Genomic DNA, 7,552 nt, shown 5'->3' on the forward strand with positions numbered 1-7,552 from the left:
ATTTCAGGAAGATCACAGCTGAGAGACAAAAAAATGCTGAAAACCTATAGCAAAGCAAATCAAACGAGAACCTCAGAGATCAATGACAGAGAGAATCCAGAATAGGACAGAATCAACTCAACTCAAGTGAAGCAATGTAGAGATTAAGGGAAGAATGAGAAAGGTATTTCATAGTTATAAAAGTCAATCACTTAGGATGATGTACTGTGTAAAACAAAATGATAAACACATAGTCATATTTAAAGCAAAACACGAGAGATGTCAACAGATTCATGTTTCCTATCTATAGATGAAAAGTAGAACCTTGGATATATTAGGGAAAAGAAGAAAAAATAGCATGATTATACCACTGAAAGGATATGAAAAAACTAAACAGATTTCAAGTGTATCATTTCAGTACGAGTTCTAATAAAAATGAACAGCACAAAAATAATAACCACATACTAAGTAAGGTTTGTGTGCACTTATACTTGAAAATTATATAAGAATGAGCATATTGGCAGATGCATAAATATTCCTCATCTTGGATAACTGCAATGCATTTTACAAATCTATGAGGAGCAGGAAGAAAAGAATACTTAAAAGAAGGAAGACCAAGAGAGTTTTTGGAAAAGGAGATTCATAAATAAATGGCAAATTTAAAGAATATCAGAGAAATCCATTTCTCTAAGCAATTAACATTTGTGAATAGTTTACATAAAATTTGATAAAATGCCATTGCTATTATAATGTTTCTCGTTACACATGGAGTAATGTAATGTGTTTTCAAAAGTCAATTTAGATTAATTTTATGTGTATTAGTTTATCTAGAGAACCCAATGCAGCTTTAAAAATAGGAAACACAATTTGTAAGAATGGAGAAACATTAATTTATATAAAATACTCAGTAAAAATACAAGGTTGAAAAGGTATATTTGACAGCAATTGTAGACAAGATTGAGAAAACAAATAAAGAAGGAAAATGAAGATATTGCACACTGGTCCAACTTCTATCAATTATTACCTAGTATGTCAGTAATTAGCTTCATGTAACAAAAGATGAAGAAAAGCCCAGACTATAGATTGGGACCATGAACTTTAATTGTAATATAGCACAGGTATATATTTAACATTGATTGATGGATTTCTCGACTTATGATGGTTCTTTTCTAGAGTCAAGTGTTTTCGTTCTTTGTTAAAATGGAAAGAAAATCAATTCTAAATAATCTCTTTTTCACTAAGTGATATGTGAAAACTGAACGGACTTCTATGTATTTTCCCAGTACCTGTTTTGGGATTCCTGTCCCAGGTCTATTGTTTAAACCTACCTGTATTTGCTGATAGAAAGAAAACCCCAGGTTATGTTAAGCACAGACACAAGTTTAAAACCCTCGTTTTTGCTTAGTCTTCTTTTACCATGATGACTTTGACAGCTAAATCTTGGTTGAATCTACAGGGTGACAAGGCTGAGGTGCCGGAAGCACAGTGAGAGTGTTTGCTTCATAATGGGCATTCAGACATAGGATGAGGTGTGGAGTGACCCGAGAGGTAATTGCCAGAGCTAGTCAAGCTCCAGCTCAGTCGCTAGCTGATATTGGTGGAGTACCATCTTTGAGGGGCATCCGGAAAGATGAGAAGACATTTTCCTAGCATTTTTTCCTGCCCGCCCCATTCTATTGCCCAGCGATCTCTTCCATTTGGTCCTCTGAATCGCATTCATATCCTGCCTTCTCAGCCTGCCTGCATTCAGGCTTGTCACCAGGCCAACCCTCTTTCTGCCTTCTGCCCTATCTCCTTTCCCCCTCTGAAGAATACTTCATTCTATCCTACCTTAGTGATCTCCATGCCCAGCTCTTCCTGTCTTACTAAACTTTCGTTGAAGCACCATGTTCCCTTTGAACCTCCTGCCCATTTTACCTCTAAGAAAAGATCTCCTCCTACCAGTTCTCTATCCTTTAGCCCTCACCAAAAACCTAGCCACTTTTAGGCACACAGTGTAAGTCTAACGTCTCAAGGATATGGGCTTTCCTGTAAATAGTAAGAGTTGCTGGAAACGTTGTGCTGTAAACACTGCAAGAGCAGTTGAAAGTAGTCAGTTTACAGCCTAGACCTATTTGCCATTGGTATTTGATTTGACTTAAGTCTGAATGTAATTGTAAAACAACCCAGACTTTCTGAAATACAACAGTGCCCTGAGAACAGAGCTTCTGACAGTCACTAGAAAAGCCTTTCTTGCTCAGGAAATGACACATGAATTTCAATCAAAGTGCCATGTCTTTCAGTGCTTTAAGAAGAACCATTCTCACGACTGGACCGACACTCAAGGAAATGGACAAATTACAGGGCCTATGGTGAGTCTGGCTTAGTAATACAAAATCCTTTGTAACTATGGAGATTACGGTTAAGAGGATTAGAAGGAGCCATGACTGCCTAAGTTTGGATCTGGACTCCAGGTGCATGTGGTTTTCTTCATGGGTATGTTCTAGGCCATTTTATAATTCAGTTTCCTTACCATAAAATGGAAGAACCACAGACATATTTCATGTATTCAGAAAAGTTAATGACAAAGTGAGTGAGAGGTACTATAATTATACCGAGCTCCCAAAGCTAAGTGCTTAAGAATATTTCATAAGAGATAGAAAGACAAATAGGCAAAGGATAATTATATATAAATATATAATATATGTAATATACATTTTAAAAATATGATATATAATTCCTTGGTCAAATATAGTTGGCTGAGACAGAAAATACTGAAGATTGAAGATGACTTAATTATGTAAATTTCAAATAGAATATTTTGCTAACCATATATTACTCACATCAAGAGAAAAGAGTTTAACAGTGTATTTAGATTAATATTTACCCTATATTATAACTTATAGAAAAACTAAAATGCCTACAATGAAAGCAATTGATTACATAACATAACATATGTATGTTATACATTATAACATATATAACATATATTTGATGCCATAACATACATATATGATATATATGTTATATAACACATCAATCAATACAAATATAAAAGAATTGTGATAAAATACTAATAAACAGCAAGAGAAGGAGTAGTTAACAGTATGAGGTACAATCCATATTTACCCAAATAATGCAAAACGAATCACCTTATAGATTTTATTTAAGAGTCTGCAAGACAGTTTGATAGGAAATGTGTTTGCTCATGAAGCTACCAATCTGAATTTGATTCCTGGAAGTCACAAAATAATGGAAGTAGACAACTGATAATAATTTTTTTCTGGTCTTTACCTGTGTGCTATGCTTATCATACTGCTATCATGCACACATTTATATATTCAAAGTTATTTTAAAATTGGCTTGAACAGCTAAAGCAAGACATAAGATCAACCTCTTTGTTGTCAATAAGAAAGGCAGTTTCCATGCTTTTAAACATATGCATTTAAAATCAAAGATAAGTCTTTGTGTGGTAATAGCTCCTATGTTTGGAATATAGACTCCTCTATGTTGCTAAAGGCCTCAAACATCTCATATATGATGACTTTTTAAAAAATTTTATAAATAATGAGACTTTATGAAGTTCCAACTTTTTAATATTTTTCCTAATTTCTGCTTCAGGAAATGTCCTGCAAGTTCAAAACACATGTCCCTGTCCTATGCCTTTGACTAACTCTACTAAGTGAGGGGAAGCTCTATCCTGTCTCATGAGAACAAACTAATGTTCTAGCTAAACTTTACTTCTACCACTTGTCACTATTGCTCTTTGACCTACAATCATGAGTCATTTCCTTGGTTAGTAAGGCTGTTGCTATAGGGTAAAACACAGAGAGCACTCACTTCACAATAGGCATTCAGAAATACAACCTGAGAGACAAGGAATCCTTTAATGTAAAGGCTACAGGAACTTAGACACTTGCAGTCAACCATGGATTTAGTAAAAAGTTTATAGGGTCTATGGGGATGGAAACTAGAAATATTTCCTGGATTTTACAAGTTAAATCCAGTTGCCTGCTTTGGTTGCTTCTCCCTTTCATAACTCAATCCCTTAATCTACTTGCTACCAGCTGTTTAGCTTGCCCTGGTCTTCACAGTTCAGTCCTTCCTTTTCTGTTTTCTGTCCTACCCTTTCTCTCCCCTGAAAAATATTTCCCTGCTACCATAATTTACTGATTATTTTTGTCAAGCTCTTATTGCTTTCTAACTTTTCTCTAAACTACATTTGCTTTCTTCTACATTCTTATACTTCTCTGTAGATTTGAACTCCCACCTAAGAAGCCTGCTAAGAAGCCCCATTCTATCTTCTACAGTAGTACAATACTAGCCACTTTTGACAGACTTGGTGGAATATTTTCAGAGCCATGGTTCTCCCCTCTAAAGATGCAGTTGACTTGTGCCGTGACAAGATTTCTAGCAGACTGACTTGGTATAAACACTGAAGACAGCATTGTACTAGGATCATCTCTCCAGTAACCTATCTTAAAAATTTGTTCTCTTCTCCGTATATGATCCTCTCTTCAAAACAAGAGAATAAATATTTGAGTGAACCAGTGTCACAGAGATGATAATTCTATTGTCACTAGAAAGCCCATGTCTTCACATAATTAGGTTTGAATAATTCGCTGTGTCCTTCAAATAACATGGCAGAAACATCAAGGGAATTGACTGAAATAACTGAAATGAAAGAGACTCAAGCCCTTGATGTGTAAGATTTCTTTCTTGATAAACTCTGAGGAGGACAGGGGTGTTGTCTAGAAGTACAGGGTAGACAGCCACACTTATCTGAGTTTGAACGTAAACTCGGTTTACTAGTTGTTTAACTGTGGTTGAATTGTTGTCCTTGAGTATTTAAGACATTTGATGGCTTAGCATCCTTACCATAAAATAGAGACATAACCACAATTACACACTGCTTAAGGATTATTATAAACTATGCTTAGAATGTACCTGTAAGAGTACCTTTCATATTAAAAGTTCTTAAATGTCTTAGCTTATTATGATTAAATTCAGAGATGAATTTTAAATCTAAAGGACTATCTGTCTGTAGAATATTTCAGGACAGCTTGAATAGACTTTATCCAAGAAGACAATCTTTGGGGACTCAAAGATTGCTCAGTAATTAGGAGGACAAGTTTGCTTTTCCAGATGACTTGGATTTGATCCCTACAGCCATAGCAGATCATGACTTCTGTAATACCATATTTATACTATCAGGGGCCCTCTCCTGGCCTTCATGATGTACATAAACAAACATCCAGACAAAACACCCATATATTCAATAAAATAAAAGATAAAATAAAATAACACAACCTTCACTAACTAATGAGGAACATTTAGAAGAATGGCAAGTAGAGAAAGAAAACTGGCAACACTAAAGTAGGAACTTAAAAAGAGATGTACATTAAAATTCAGTAGTTATTTTGTTTGTTTTGTTTTTCTTTTTTCTTTTTTTTTTTTTTTTTTTGGAGCTGGGGACCGAACCCAGGGCCTTGCGCTTCCTAGGTAAGTGCTCTACCACTGAGCTAAATCCCCAGCCCCTGTTTTGTTTTTCATAATGAAGAAATATCTGCTGTATGAATATGGTAATGTTTAACTTCTGTATTTTCTGGAAAGTTTTTACATATAATGGCAAACATGGGTGTGACTGGATTATTGTTTAAAGAATTAGAAGAATGAACTTGTACAAGTCACAAAAGATTAAAAAGATACATGTTCACCATGTAAATGTGAGTCAATGCCACTAGTTGGCATCAATGTCCTTGAAAAATATGATGCATAAGCATTGGATCAAGATTCAAAGACCCCTACCAAGTAATTATTTGGAGTTTCAGAAAAATATGTTTGCAACTAGAAAATGAAGCAGGCAATCCTTTGTCTTGGGTCTTTCTCAGCTTCTAGACGACCTCAGAGATTTCAGGATATATATTCATAGATTCAATATAAGGGCACATAAAATCACACTGAATGAGAAAAATTGGCTGTTTGCCTTAATTACACAGTGTAGAATCTCTAAGATTGATGCACCAGAATATACTTTTTTGCAATAAGTACTTTTGCAATTACTTGAACTGACTAGTTTATTCAGTAAATATGTAAAAAATTGGAATGTCTGCTATGAACTGGTTATTTTCCACCAATCAAGCTCTCCACTAAGATTAAGTCTGCAAACTCTGGACCTTCTCCAACAGAACTCCAGAGCTAGCTTTTGTCTGGAGTAGTAGAAGGGAGGATTCTTCAGAAGGCCATAGCTTGATCTCTTTTCTCTTCTTTATCCTTTTTTTTTTTTTGGTAAGTTTGAGATTTTGTTTCTGAGTCAATACTGGCTAAAGAAAAGCAAATGCTGGTATAATGTGAACAGAGTCCAGACAGTTCAAACCAAGAACACTCTGTGTTACCTCAAGCTTCCTTCTCATCCCCCTTTTTTTTCTCTTTAGGTGAACAACATCAGGACTGCAGGATTTCTGAGGAACTACAATATCCCAAATGACATCACTGTCTAAAAAGCTAAAATACTGACACGTAGAGAACATTACAAATAGTCTATCTTTGAGTATCCCTTTTTTTGGTGTGTTGAATAAAAAGTGAACAGTGTCCACAGAAATCTATGCTGAGTTTATATATTTTAAATAATATCAGAATTAACTTTAGACAGTATGGAAATCAAAACAAGGGAAGTTAAGAGAAAGGAAGAGAAATATATTGCAGTGTTACAGGGTCAATATTTTAAAGATGTAGTACTCTTAAATATGCCAAATCAGTACATGAATAATCATTGCAAAACTGAAAGTGAAAATAGATGAATATATTTTTTAATTTTTAAAAATTTTCTGTCTCTTTCCATGCCTTCTGTCCTCCTCTTATTCCTCTGTCTCTCTGTCTTTTATACCTCTGTCTCTGTCTCTTCTCTGTCTCTGTCTCTGTCTCTCTCACTCTGTACGTGTCTGTGTGTCTGTATGTTTATGCATGTGAACACACTTGCACATGAATGCCAGATCATTTATATTTGTTTATTTTGTATGCAGGTGTTGGTAGAGCTGAAAAAAGGGCAATTGTGTCCACTGGAACTGGTGTTACAGATGTTTGTGTGATACCTGGTATGGGTATTAGACATCAAACCTGGTTCTTAAGCAAGAAAAGTAAGGGTTGTTCATAACTGTGCCATCTCTCCAGACACTCTGGCAAATACTTTAATAGATATATAGAACTTTATAATACTTTAATAGATAGATAGAACAAAGTAGTGAAATCCGAGAAAAGAGTTATTCACTATTGTCATTCTGTTCCTGTTACAACAACAGATCTTATATTCTCAAGCAATATATTAGATGCAAATTGAAATGCCTGTGTAGTCAGGATCATATCATATACTCACAATGGGATAATGGTGGTGGGGAATTTCTAAAGAGGAATTTTTAACTATGTGACATTACAAACACGAATTGCATAAATTTTAATGCAGAATAAATTAAATTGAAAGCCACAAGTTGGAATAAAACTATTAAAATAATCAATGAAATATTAAACAAAGAGCAATGTAACCGTAATCAAACTATTTCTTTGGAAAGCTCAATAGTATCAGCAAGTTTCAAAGCAA

The 7,552-nt window shown here is 34.7% G+C and overlaps 1 long non-coding RNA gene across 1 annotated transcript; it reads left to right on the forward strand.

Annotated features, from left to right (window-relative positions):
* Positions 1-1,569: 1,569 nt before the first annotated feature.
* Positions 1,570-6,549, forward strand: LOC134485884 (uncharacterized). Its single transcript, XR_015677960.1, has 3 exons — positions 1,570-1,975; positions 2,262-2,330; positions 6,393-6,549. It is a non-coding gene; the product is annotated as an uncharacterized LOC134485884 (long non-coding RNA).
* The last annotated feature ends 1,003 nt before the right edge of the window (positions 6,550-7,552 follow it).

The sequence above is a fragment of the Rattus norvegicus genome, chromosome 2, assembly GCF_021556685.1.
Source record: "Rattus norvegicus strain SHRSP/BbbUtx chromosome 2, alternate assembly SHRSP_T2T, whole genome shotgun sequence".
Lineage (NCBI taxonomy): Eukaryota > Metazoa > Chordata > Mammalia > Rodentia > Muridae > Rattus > Rattus norvegicus.